This window comes from Pieris brassicae, chromosome 10 (genome assembly GCF_905147105.1).
Source record: "Pieris brassicae chromosome 10, ilPieBrab1.1, whole genome shotgun sequence".
Taxonomy (NCBI): Eukaryota; Metazoa; Arthropoda; class Insecta; order Lepidoptera; family Pieridae; genus Pieris; species Pieris brassicae.
Genome location: NC_059674.1, coordinates 4,720,625 through 4,733,111, shown reverse-complemented (window position 1 = coordinate 4,733,111; position 12,487 = coordinate 4,720,625). Strand labels below are relative to the sequence as shown.

Here is a 12,487-nt window from a genome sequence, read left to right as displayed (position 1 = left end):
AACGTAACATTTTAATTTAATTTAAAGATAAATAGAGAGATACACTCCGATTTTTATGTCGCACGTAGGTAGAAAGCTCAATTAGTCCAAACGCACGACCCTTTGGTTGAGTTTGCCTAACCACCACACAACGTGTATATCGTGTGCCAGGTGAACAATCCTTTTTGAAATATACATTCGAACGCCAAAAGCTGTCCTGAATAAATAATAGGGGTGTGTTACGACCACGCCCCCACAGTAGACACGCCCCAATTGTTACAGAGCCTCGATCAAAACTAGGACAATCTAGAATACGGGTCTAAGTCTAGCAGGGGGTAGGATAAGTGCACAGACGCTAATTAAATATTTAAGTTGCCGCCTGGTTAAAGAACCACAGAGCTGGTGCTTTCCTCGCTCAACGAATCGCAATACAGCGAGGAAATGCTGATTTATATTTGGTTTTCCGTTAATCCATTTTTTATTATTATTATTACGTAGATTACGTTGTTATACAAGTCGAATGTATAATGGATATTTTAAACTGAATACTGTTAATTCCCTTAACCAAACTATTATTAACTACTTATATTGTTTAGTATTAAGATAAACATATTAGGATAAAAATGAAAGGACCCTAAGTCGAATTGGTTCGGCAATACTTCAGTGGGCAGCTGGTTCCACATAGCGGTGGTGCACGGCAAAAATTGCCTTTAAAAACGCTCAGTCATGGAACGGCGGACGTCGAGGTGATCCTAACTTCCTTCTGTACCATTGATCGGAACACCTAGAGGGCTTTTTTAAAATTTCTCTATCCATTGCCTTCTTTTCCCATTCGCTTCCTGCTTACGCCTCTACAGTAAAAAACAGTGAGAAATTGTATTGACTATATAACAAATCATGGATTGATGGAGTAGGAAAGTGATGCTCTTCCGACCTAAAGAATCCTTGACGAGTCTAACCACTGGTTGACCCGAAGGCCCCAGGGCCTGAAGGACCTTGACAGCTCAGCTCGGGCGGTTTTTTTGAACGTTGCTCTGCCGGGTTTTTCTTACGACTCAGACCTCGGCTTAGGCCGATGTGGAGGGGTAAATCGCCTGACGGACAGTGTGGAAGCTCACTGGAGAGAGCGAAGAAAGATGTAAGGGACCTCGCCCTCCCCGGTTAAGGTGGTTAATTACTCAAGCCTAATTACCTTGGTCGCGCGGGCTGTATATTATTTACTGGTAGATTAATAAGTTATTATTTATATTATGTTTATATTTACTTTATTAACATCACAATTACACCATACAGGAGAAAAATAAATTAAATAAATGAAAATATTATATAGCTATGAATTCTTCTTCTATATTCTACGGAAAGACCCTCGAAAATTCTTTATTCAATTGTCTCGTCTTTTCTCGTACTCTGTGCTGTTGTGTTCTTACGACGCTTGTAATTTATTTATCAACTATGTTAATAAATAAATTATTTACATCTTTGGTAGGTACCTTCAGCATAAATAAGGGGACAACGTGCCTTATTAGAAAGCGATCTCTTTCAGACAACCTTAAAAAAAAAGAAATTTAAAGAAAAATACAGATGAGTACAATTACAAAACCGACAAAAAACATAATATGTATATGATTGAGATCAGTACAAAGTTTTTTAACAGTTTAGCTTTCCTTTGGCTGGAACTTATAAGCGGTAAGGCTTTATTAAAGTACATACACAGAACCTATTATAGTGTTAGCAACACATCAACATATATACCTATATATAGAGCTTTTGTTCCACAACTGAGCGTTTTTTAAGCAGTTTTTGCCGCGTGGAACCATCTGCCCACCGAAGAACTTCCGAACCAATTCGATTCAGGGTCCTTCAACAAAAGACGTCAACGTCACTTAACATCAGATGAGTCCGTTTGCCTCCTATTACATAAACAAAAGAATGTTTAAGTCTGTGAAACAAGATGGTTGATGGGTTTTCACTTTTGTAGAACATTAACTACTAGATTAAAATAATTGTTTTAAAGAACTTTTATGACATAACAAACTGACTGTTGTTTCATAAAGCATTTGCTTCAATTCGAATGTTGATAGAAAGTATCGTGAGGAAACCCACTTGTCTTAAACCCGAACGTCGACGACGTCTGTCAGGCACAGGAGGCTGATCACCACTTGCCTATTAGATTGAAAAATGATCATGAAACAGATGCAGAAAGAGGTCCAGACTTATTATGTATTTAGTTAACGTATATTTAGTTTTTTGTTAGTTAGTTATAAGATTTTTTTAACTAAGGTTATTTCAGCGACACATTGGAGTTTTATTCATGTCTAAAATATTTTACAATTACGGTTAATATTTTTATTTGAATTATGATTTTTGCCCATATTATTAATTAAATACATTTCAGGTTGCCAGGACATACTATTTTATAAAAACATGGCGATTTAAATGAGTAACGGGGAGTTTATTACCAGTTCTTCCCTTTCTACAATTTAACAACTGACAGTTAATGTTAATATAAGCATTTATTTATTTTTACTGACGTTGATAAGTTTCATTAGGTTTCCTAGTTGATATCTAATGTATTATGAAAAAAAAGGCTGAAAATTAATTCAAAATAAATCACCCCAAAACATAACCCTTAGTTGCTCCACCCCTATTTACGCCCAGATTTGGTCTCTTTCTATTCTATGAAACCAAATGAGACAGCCCTAGTTTTACTGTGTATGCCTTTCTCTTTCTAACTGCATACATGTGAGCGGGATGGAAGTAACCAATCCGTCATTTCTAGGGTTTCCACGTCAGTTGTCATCGTTACGTCAGTGAGTGATGTTTAAAAGTTTTGTGATTGGTCGACTTTTAAGTTTAAGATTAATTTAAAAAGTTTATTTGTGGTAAGTGATATTCTAAAATATTCTAAATTATATTAATGTCCCTGTATTAATTAATAAATGGGTTTTAAATCAGATAATTTTCGTAATAATTCTAGATGTATTTCGCTACAGCGGGAAGTCTTCACGGCTTCCGCTTAACGAGGCATTTTCTTTTGGAAGCTGTAGAATCGGATCCCGGTACAGGTCTTCCCTGGGAGATACGACCTCCAATTATTTAAATAGAAATCATTTCTGAATAAATTCGACTTAGGGTCCTTCAAGAAAAGAGCGTACCTATTCTTAATAAGGCCGGCAACGCACTCTCTGTGAGTGTACATGGACCGCGATATTACTTAACATAAGCTTTATGCTAGTTTACTCCGTGTTCAATAAAAAAAAATCTTCAAAGGCCACCAATGCACCTCTAAATTAGGTGTCCATAGGCCCACCTTTGCTTCGATGGAAGCGCCTACGTACAACATACGATAAGATAATTATTATATATCACGTAGAACTTCGTAGCAGTCAATCTAAAACAAACTCTTATTAATCCAGTGAAACTGTGTAAGTAAGAGTTATTAGAGGCATAACTCAAAATGGCCTATGTTACTCGGGGATATTCCAAATAAAGTAAAGTAAAGTAATTTTTAATACAGTAATTTTAAATTCGCCGATCTTTGTTCCGCCTAACAATCAATGAATGCCGTGTTAAAGATTAGCTTAACATAATTTATTATTAATATAATGACAAAAAAATACATATGAAGTTAACATAAAAAGAAATAAATTTCTGAACGCACGCATAAATATGTGACAATATATGTCAATCCGTTTTCATTACTGACATTATTCTATATTTAAACAATATAAATAGAGCCAAAAAGACGAAAAAACAACACGAATGTTAAAACTATTGCCATTACAAAAAAACACGCAATTATTCGAATATTTTGGATGTATTATTATTTTTTATTCCAAACTACGTAAATATTTAGGTATGTTCTTTAATTTGAGGAAAGTTTACCGGATCGACGGGATTAATATTATATGTTGGAGAATTACGAAACCCATGAAAACGCTAATTAAAATAAATGCTAAAACATTTTTAAATGTATGTGTTTAAAGAAACGTGCAAACCTGTCTGTCGTCTGCTTCATTAAAGCATTAAAATTTGAAGCTTTTCTTTAATTATTATATAAGCCGTCAGCAAAATAAAGTGTTATTAACAGTATAGAGCATGAATTTTAAAGGCGTAATGCAGTTAAATACCTATTAAATAATTATGAATTTATCGAATAATCTGTGATTTTAAATATTTTTATACACGTTCCTACTGACGTAATACAAAATGGTCACAGATGTCAAGTCAAAGGCTATCATCATCCTTAAGAACCTAATCGAACCTACGATTGGCTGTGCACTAATGGACTTTCTTTCTATGTGCGCATTTAACATTCGCTCGAACGGTGAAGGAAAACAATGTGAAGAAATCGGCTTGCGTTAGACCCAAACAGTCGACGGCGTGCGACAGGCACTGAAAGCTGATCACATACTTACCTATTCAATTTACAAATGATCTTAAAACCCAGACCTAATAAGGTTCTAGCCCCACTGATTTTTTAAATTCAATTAGGTGTTTACTAGTACGGTATGTCATTGGGACTGGACGCCATCTTATCGTTTTAACGGGTTTTAATGTTCAATTTAATAATAGTAATTCAAGTTTGATTAAAGCCAAAACTAATATAAAAAATAATAAAAAATCAAAATTTGTATGTTACATTATTTGTGTGTTTTCGTTCATGTGAGCTCATTCACGCAATTAATGCTCGTAATGCCGTCAAAGAACCCTGGTAGAAACCAAAAACCTGTGATATTTAGCAAATTATTTAATCGTTTCATAATTGCTTCAAAAACAAAAGACAAACAATGGCACGTTTCATTTCTTTATGATCTTCCAACCACAATCAAACGAAATGGACCATGTTCTTCTGTTTTATATTGTCTCCATAAATTAATCGATTCATTGTATATATCCTATGCAGTGGAGTGCGAACCTCATTCCAGATGTCGTTTGAATCACGGCATCAATATTCTTTGTGCGTGCTCGTACCGTACGAGAGGAAAACATCGTGAGGCATCAAACCCAAAAATTGACGTGCAGACAGATGCCTGATACTTATGGTTATATAATCTTTATTTAGACTTAACAAAACATAACATTATTTATATATACGTCTTTATTTAAAAAAAATAAGTGTGAAAGCACTTTCAAAGTACATATTTTGAAAGTGCTTTTTTGCGTGTGTGTTTTTAGTGCGTTGCAGTCAGACTGCTCATTTGCATCCTTTGTCTTCATTTATTAAATTTTTCTGATGTTTTGTGTTAATGTTATGTAAATAAAGTGTTATTATTACATTGAGACAACCATTCAGTCTCCGGTATATCAACAATTTCCTGGCAATGCAAAAATTTCTTTATCAGAACCTTTTTATAATTTGTTTTTTTTTTATATACATGTGTCTTTACTACGACATCATGGAACATTATGATCTAGCCTAACTTAAGACTAATAAGTAATTTAAGTCTAACCTAATTTACTAAAAAGGATTGTTATCATAAGTAAGTGTCCAATAACATTACTTATAGTCTCTATTATTGCGTTCAATTTTTCTCATTCACTGCTTAGCACTTAATATTAAAGTAAACGAACACTAATTCACTAGTACAAATGGTTTTTAGAACCTTTTTATATGATATGTATATGCTCTCTTCCGTCGGTAGCGCATGTCTCAGCGTGGTGGTCAACAATTAAACATCTGGAGTGGACCAACTGTTTCCACAGGTTTCTATCCATCTCTCTCTTATCGCCTCTCTTATGACAGTTTTAAGGACGATGAATCTTTCACTTGATCGGTCCATCTGGTTTGGGAACGGCAACTTGCTCTTTTGCCATCTATGTTACCATTGCCTCTGCGCATTGTATGGCCGAAATAAGAATCAATTCGCTGTCAAGATATGGTCACAGGCGAGTCCGTTCGCAGAGTTGGGACAGCATCCATGTATTGGTGCGCTGCGCAGTCCACTAGTAAGGTATTCCTAGCATTCGCCTCCAGCACCATATTTCAAAGGCATTTGCCTTCTTCGAGCTAACATAATCCACGCTGTTACGCATACTCTTTTGGTTTTGATACCAATTCCTCTTTTCTTACAGATGTTGCCTAAAGGTGTCAAGGCCTTTTATTATTATTATTACTATATTGATGCCAGGAATGTTGCAATTAGTGACATATGGAAGCTTTCTGCCTCGATCTACTAACGTCAGTTTGGATTTCGTCACTGATCACTATGTGATATATGATCCTATTTTCTAGCTCAAGTCTTTGGAATAGTTATTACATATCTTGCTAGAAGAACTGTGTCGTCGGCATACCGTATGTTTGCTATTTTCTTTCCGCTTCTTCACTGGGAAACCCTTATTCCAACTGTCCATGGTCTTAAGAATAATGTACCCTCCGTATATATACAAATAATGCAGGTGACAAGATGCATCCCTGTCACACCTGATGGTTTGAAACGCATTGTAGTATTCAATGCCGATCCTGATGAAAGAGCGGTTCAATGTATGAATTCTGGATTAATCCTACGAGGTGTTATGGCTATCGTAGCATAGGTACTATATCTAATAAAAAATTTAAAAAATTACTTATATATATATATATTACATGCCTTTTTTATATGGCTGATTAAACGGTTTTTTTTTATAATTAATCAATCCGAATGTACCACTTCTTTTGAAAATAAGGATTCTTTCGTATAATCACGAAATATATACATGTTACCTCATTTCATCCAATAAATAAGAATAAAAACGAATGAATTGCGTGATATTCTAACATCATATCAGTTTTGGGCAATTACACTATGTAAATATTTTTTGATGTGATTAAATGATTGTATTTGTCACTTTAAAAAATAAGTAGTTTTTTTTTTATTATTTAAAATGATTTATTATTTATTTATTATATAGTTTTATATTGAGTAGTTTATTGTAATTTTAAACATTAATTTTTTATCATAATATTTACATTAATTGAATTTTGTCCTGTTTTGTGATTTGTTTTATAGAACGGATGGCTAACAGGCAGGAGGCTCACCTGCTGTTATACCGCCGCCCATGGACACTCAATGCCAGAGCGCTCGTGGTGCGTTGCCGGCCTTTTACTGTATTATTGTAATGTAAAGTGTTATTTACTTGTCAGTTTGTTTGAAACTTACTGACGTAAACGAAAACTCGGAAAATCCGTAAAAATTTTAATGTTTTAGCCAAAACCAAAGATAATATATACTTGGTATACCAGCTTTTGGCTATAGACAGGCAGGAAGCCTTCGCCCGTTTTAGTAAAGGTTTGCGACCTCAACAATTAACGTTTTGGTAATTCTTCATCAAATCACTCTCTTGATGAAAACCGTTCAAAAATTATTTTAGTAGTTTTAAGTACAGATACGGAGGGCTTTGTTTTATACGGATTTTTGTGAAGTATGTTTTGTGGGAAATAGGTACTTGATAATTTGCTAAAACTATAATCCTGGTAAACACTATAATTGCTGTAATACAATGTTTCAGTTAAATTATTAAAGACAAACAAAAGCAGCTCCCACCAGGACTTATTTATTTAGAACCGGAGAAGTTGAAATATTAACTATTATGATAGTCTTTAGAAGTTATTAACCGTTATTAAAATATAGGAATCGAAAGGTTGATATTAAACGCGTGACAGGTGAAACATCGTTCATCTTTTGTGTGTCAAATGTGTCAATTGCACGCCAAGGTGGCCATTCTCTTCATATTTATCGGGATAAAAGGTGCTTTTTTGATATAAATACTTTTCTGATCTATGTACTTTTAACAATATTGCCATGAAAATTTTCGTTTATTGTAATAATACTTATAAATATTGAATTATTTCGTGCATAAATTCAAGTTTGACATGTTTTTAAAAAAATACTAAATTCAAAATTAGTTTTTATAATCTGGTTTAAAGGAATGTTATAAAGATAACAAATAGACATAGATATATATAACTAGCTGTGCTATCCCGTTTTAACCGTCTTAATTCTGTCATACCTCGGTGTTCTGTAGTCTTTTCTTCGTAAATAGAGTTTAAAATGCAAAAATAATAATTTTCGTTAGATAGGGTATTGCGGGTGTAAATATTGGTGCCTTCCATAAAACTGTAGTACATCACTTTGCTCTATTGTCAATAGTTCCCGCAGCGTACGTGGTCTAGGAATTATTATTGGTATTTTTCACACGTTTCCCAACACGTAATGTAAAACGAAACCCAATACAAAACTTTTTGAAATATTCTATAGGTAGCCTGTGTTCTTTAAGGAGAGCTTTAGAACGATTTCAATGCAAACAAACAACCATATCTTTTTTTAATTATATTTATATATATTATATTTATATATATTATACTATAACAATTAGTAATTCTAAAATTGTTTTAAAATTCGATAAAATCCCAAATTTTCCTAATAGACCAGTCACCCCATTACCACCCGTGGCGTTCGAGAAAATCAAAAATGTCTCTGGCTTACCGACTTATAATATAACCTGTCATCTCCTTTACAACTCAAAATGTGATTAAACTTACAACATTATTAACCTTAGAATATTTTTTTTCTTGTTTATGGCTTTTATTTATGCCAACTGGGCACAAGGTATTTTGCCAGTGTCGTGTAGATGGAGACACGAAGAAGATTGATCGGTAAAAATAATATAAAATTTTATATATGTACTTAAAAAACACAAATATGAGTAACAACATTTACATAAAATCTACAATATGGACTAAACATGTTTAACAAACATTTAACAAAAATAATCTGGATTCAGTTGTTTCTTTTTGGCAAAAAAGTGACATTGACAATAGCTTGTAAATAATACAAAACGGCGAGGGGTCTGAGACAAAATCACTTTTCAATAGGCGTGTCCCATTAACGTCAAACGAATTCGTATGAAAATGGTCACCTGACAATGTTATTTCCATGTCGCAGCCAACAGTTCCATAAACAGCCTAACGTCAGGAAGATATTCAGCCAGTTCATCAAACAGCTTAGCAAATGACATGGATCGATGACGTTTTACTACTTGCCTAGCCTGTTGACTGTTAATTTAAATTTAGTTCTACTTTCTGCCATTCTCAAACTCGAAACGAAACTCTTCAAACTGTAAATATTTGATGGTCTTTTCCAAATTTTAAAGAACAACAAGAACAAAAATGTGAATTTAGCTGTAACTGACTCAAACAATTTAATTTTAAAAGAAATATTTTTTATGTTAGATATTTCATCTTTTTTTATTTCTGTCATCCTGTCATACGAATGGCCAAAGAATTAGCTAGCATGTTTATGAAATGTAACAAAATGCTACGTCTTTCAGGCCGCTAGTTAAACGGCTCTGTTTAGTTAAAAGCCTAGGCTGTTAATTGAACGGCTTATTAAGCTAGTTGGCGGCGACATCTATACAAATTCGTTTAACGTTAGTGACTGTCTTTCTATCTCAAGGGCGAGTTTCGACGCCTAAACTGCAGCGTGAACGGACTCATTCCCTGGTCTAGCGAATCTTTTCTACCATGGTCACCATTGATGGGAAGGCATCGTAACCATGGCAACAAACACGGTATTATCTTTCACGACTTATAAGACTGTAATTCGATATCGCTTCTGATATTTAAATAAGTCAGTTAAAAATAATTATTATACAGAACAATGGCGGATCCCCACGCCCTGCGGCATCGTTTTTATTTCAAACGGTTAAGATAACACAACCACCCAGTTTCGTCTTAGTGGGGTTTTAAAAAAAATATAAATATAGATCAATTTTCGTTCCAGAACTCATCGTTTTTTAAACCGTTTTTACCGCGAACTACCACTATGCGGAACGAGCTCCGCACCCAAGTATTTCCAAACCAATTCGACTGAGTGTCCTTCTAGAAAAGAGCGTACAAATTCTTAAAAGGCCGGCAACGGACTCGCGAGCATTCTGCCATAGAGAGTGTCCTTGATCGGCGGTATCACTCACCTGATAGCGAGCCTCCTGTCCGTTTCCACGAACAGGGAGTTCTATAAAAATAATAATTAAACCAACCTTCCCATTCCCAAACCAAACATTCCCTTTTGAATCCCTGTCGCTCTTAAGAATAAATATTGAGAAAAAAATATTGAAATAAATGCATCTGAGAATACTTAATGATAAATGGTCAAACCATATTATAGGATGTTATGTCAGTACAAATTGTACTGTCAAAAACAATTTAAATGACGTGAAGGTCATTTACGTAACAATGAGACCACTTCAAAATCCCTTTACTTCCGGCTTTATGCTCATTATTCGATAATAATAAGACGTCAGTATCGTGAAAACCTCTTGACGTCATTGGGTTTTCACTACACAACGTAATAGTCTTATGGTATTTAAAAACTGCATTTTAATCGCAATTTAAGAGTAGGGCGCGAGCGTTACGAGATGTTGCCAAATGTCAAAATCTAATGCGGTTTTGACGAACGAGATTCTAAAAGTCTAATCTTAATTTTTATTAAGAAATTCATCTTTTTAAAAGTGCGATATCTGAATAAAAAAAATAATAAAAAAAAACATACAAAGAATTTAAGTTGTGCGTAATTTATTGACTCTGTAATAATAATACATAATTGTGTTCACCTGGATTACGCCCGTGAACACAATTTTATCATCCCACAACAATAAATAAAGCCCTTTTATTACCAATCTATACAAATATTAACAATACATACATCATATCTTCTTTGCGGATGAGTAGGGATATGTACTGATTCAAATTTAATGACGAGAAATAAGTGATACCTAAATATTATATTACATAATATATTTATTTTACAGCTGAAACTTATATATTAATTTATTTTTATTACTCGTTATCCTAACTGATCCATTGATTTTATTGCCAGTTCTTCTCTTCCGTTCTACGATTGATTTGAGAACTGGCAGTAAATGTAACATTAGAAGCATTTATTATCTATTTCTTTTTTTTCGTTCATGAGTGTACATTGCGTTATCTATATGAATAAATGATTATGAGTTTGTTAAAACCCGAGAAGTCCAAGTAGACCAATTTCTTTAGTTGGAGGTAGTAGTTGTTTTCCTCAAAAAGCATTATTTTAGGTAAAAGTAATTGTTTATTTTCTTTTTGCAAAATTTCCCTCAAACAGATAAGTTTCAAAAACGTTATTGCAAATTAATATTTTTTTAACAAAAAGCCAATTCTTCGAAGAGATTTCTTTAGACGTTACATGACTTCATTTTCGAGGGTACCTGGGGATCAGCCTTCTGTCCTTGACATACGCTGACGATGTTTGTATCTAAACATCCAGGTTTCCTCACGTTTATCTTCACCGCATGCTAAATGGGTACAATGGAACACATTGCACAGTCGTATGCACGCCAACACTGTTCTTACTACCTAAAGCTCGTGATTTAATGTTCCTATGTCCCCTAAGTGGGGCAGTCGTTCCCAGTGATCCTCCATCACATCAAATCTATGCATTTTCCTCATCTCCAACGGGCTCGAGACAAAATCACTTTTCGAAAGTTGTTGGTATGGGAATATTATTTATTACGCTTTTCTACGTAAATATTTGTTGGGCGATAGTGGGTCACTCTATGACTGCCGTATATGCGAACTGTAACTGCGAACACCAAAGAACATAAGTACAGGCCTAATGTGGCATCGTGCGACTCCAGGTTCGATCACCGGCTGTGCACCAACGGTCTTGTCTTGTCTATGTGCGTATTTAACACTCGTTCGTGCGGTAAAGGAGAAACACTATACGGAATCCGACATGGCTAAGACCGAAATAGTCGATGATGTGTCCGAAGTATGAAGGCCTATTAGGAATGATCAGAAACAGATCTGAGACCCATACCTAAAAGATTGTTGATGGTATATATATAATATTTCGTAAAGCGCAATATTAATATGCAAACATTAATTTTAGGATTAAATTTTTAACCCTACACAAACAGACATGACGTGATGGGGCGTAAAATGGCCTCTGCATGTTTGATGAAAGGTTAAGTCGACTCAGTTACGAGCGTTTAGGGTTGATAAATATTTACTTAACTCATTAAATATGGGTGTTTCAATTAAGTGACTAATTTCGAATGTTTACTGACTTCAAAATATATTTTAATTTATATAAAGGTAAAAAACAATCCTGTTCTAAAGGAGCGTTACGTAACGAAATTTTGGGGGGGGGTCCTCTTGGGGACCAATTACATAATACAAGAAAAATTTACCATAGGCACGAACAAATAATAGAACTTTTGCTGGACCTAACGCGGACTAACCAGCATAGGTAGTCAATGAGGCGCCGTTGAGCAATTAATGAAGTTTCCATGGAAAAATAACTATTTGCTTGTACTCTGACTGAGTTCTCAAGAGCGATTACTTTCACTATGTTATAAAATGTAGGTATATATTTTTATAACTTAACGACAAAGTCAAAAAATGTGATTATAGTACCGAGACAACGTGAGAGGTAACAATAGAGACTTCGTGTTACAGGTTATACTTACTGCATTTAGCTAATTGTCTGCCAAT

General features: G+C 34.3%; 1 protein-coding gene across 1 annotated transcript in view; it reads left to right on the top strand.

Moving 5' to 3' along the window:
- The first annotated feature begins 2,823 nt into the window (after window positions 1-2,823).
- Window positions 2,824-12,487, top strand: part of LOC123715071 (ETS translocation variant 5-like) — a 28,689-nt gene continuing 19,025 nt past the window's right edge. Inside the window, exon 1 of the mRNA XM_045669889.1 lies at window positions 2,824-2,861. The gene's annotated coding sequence lies outside the window, so the exon portion shown is untranslated. The remainder of the gene's footprint in view (window positions 2,862-12,487) is intronic.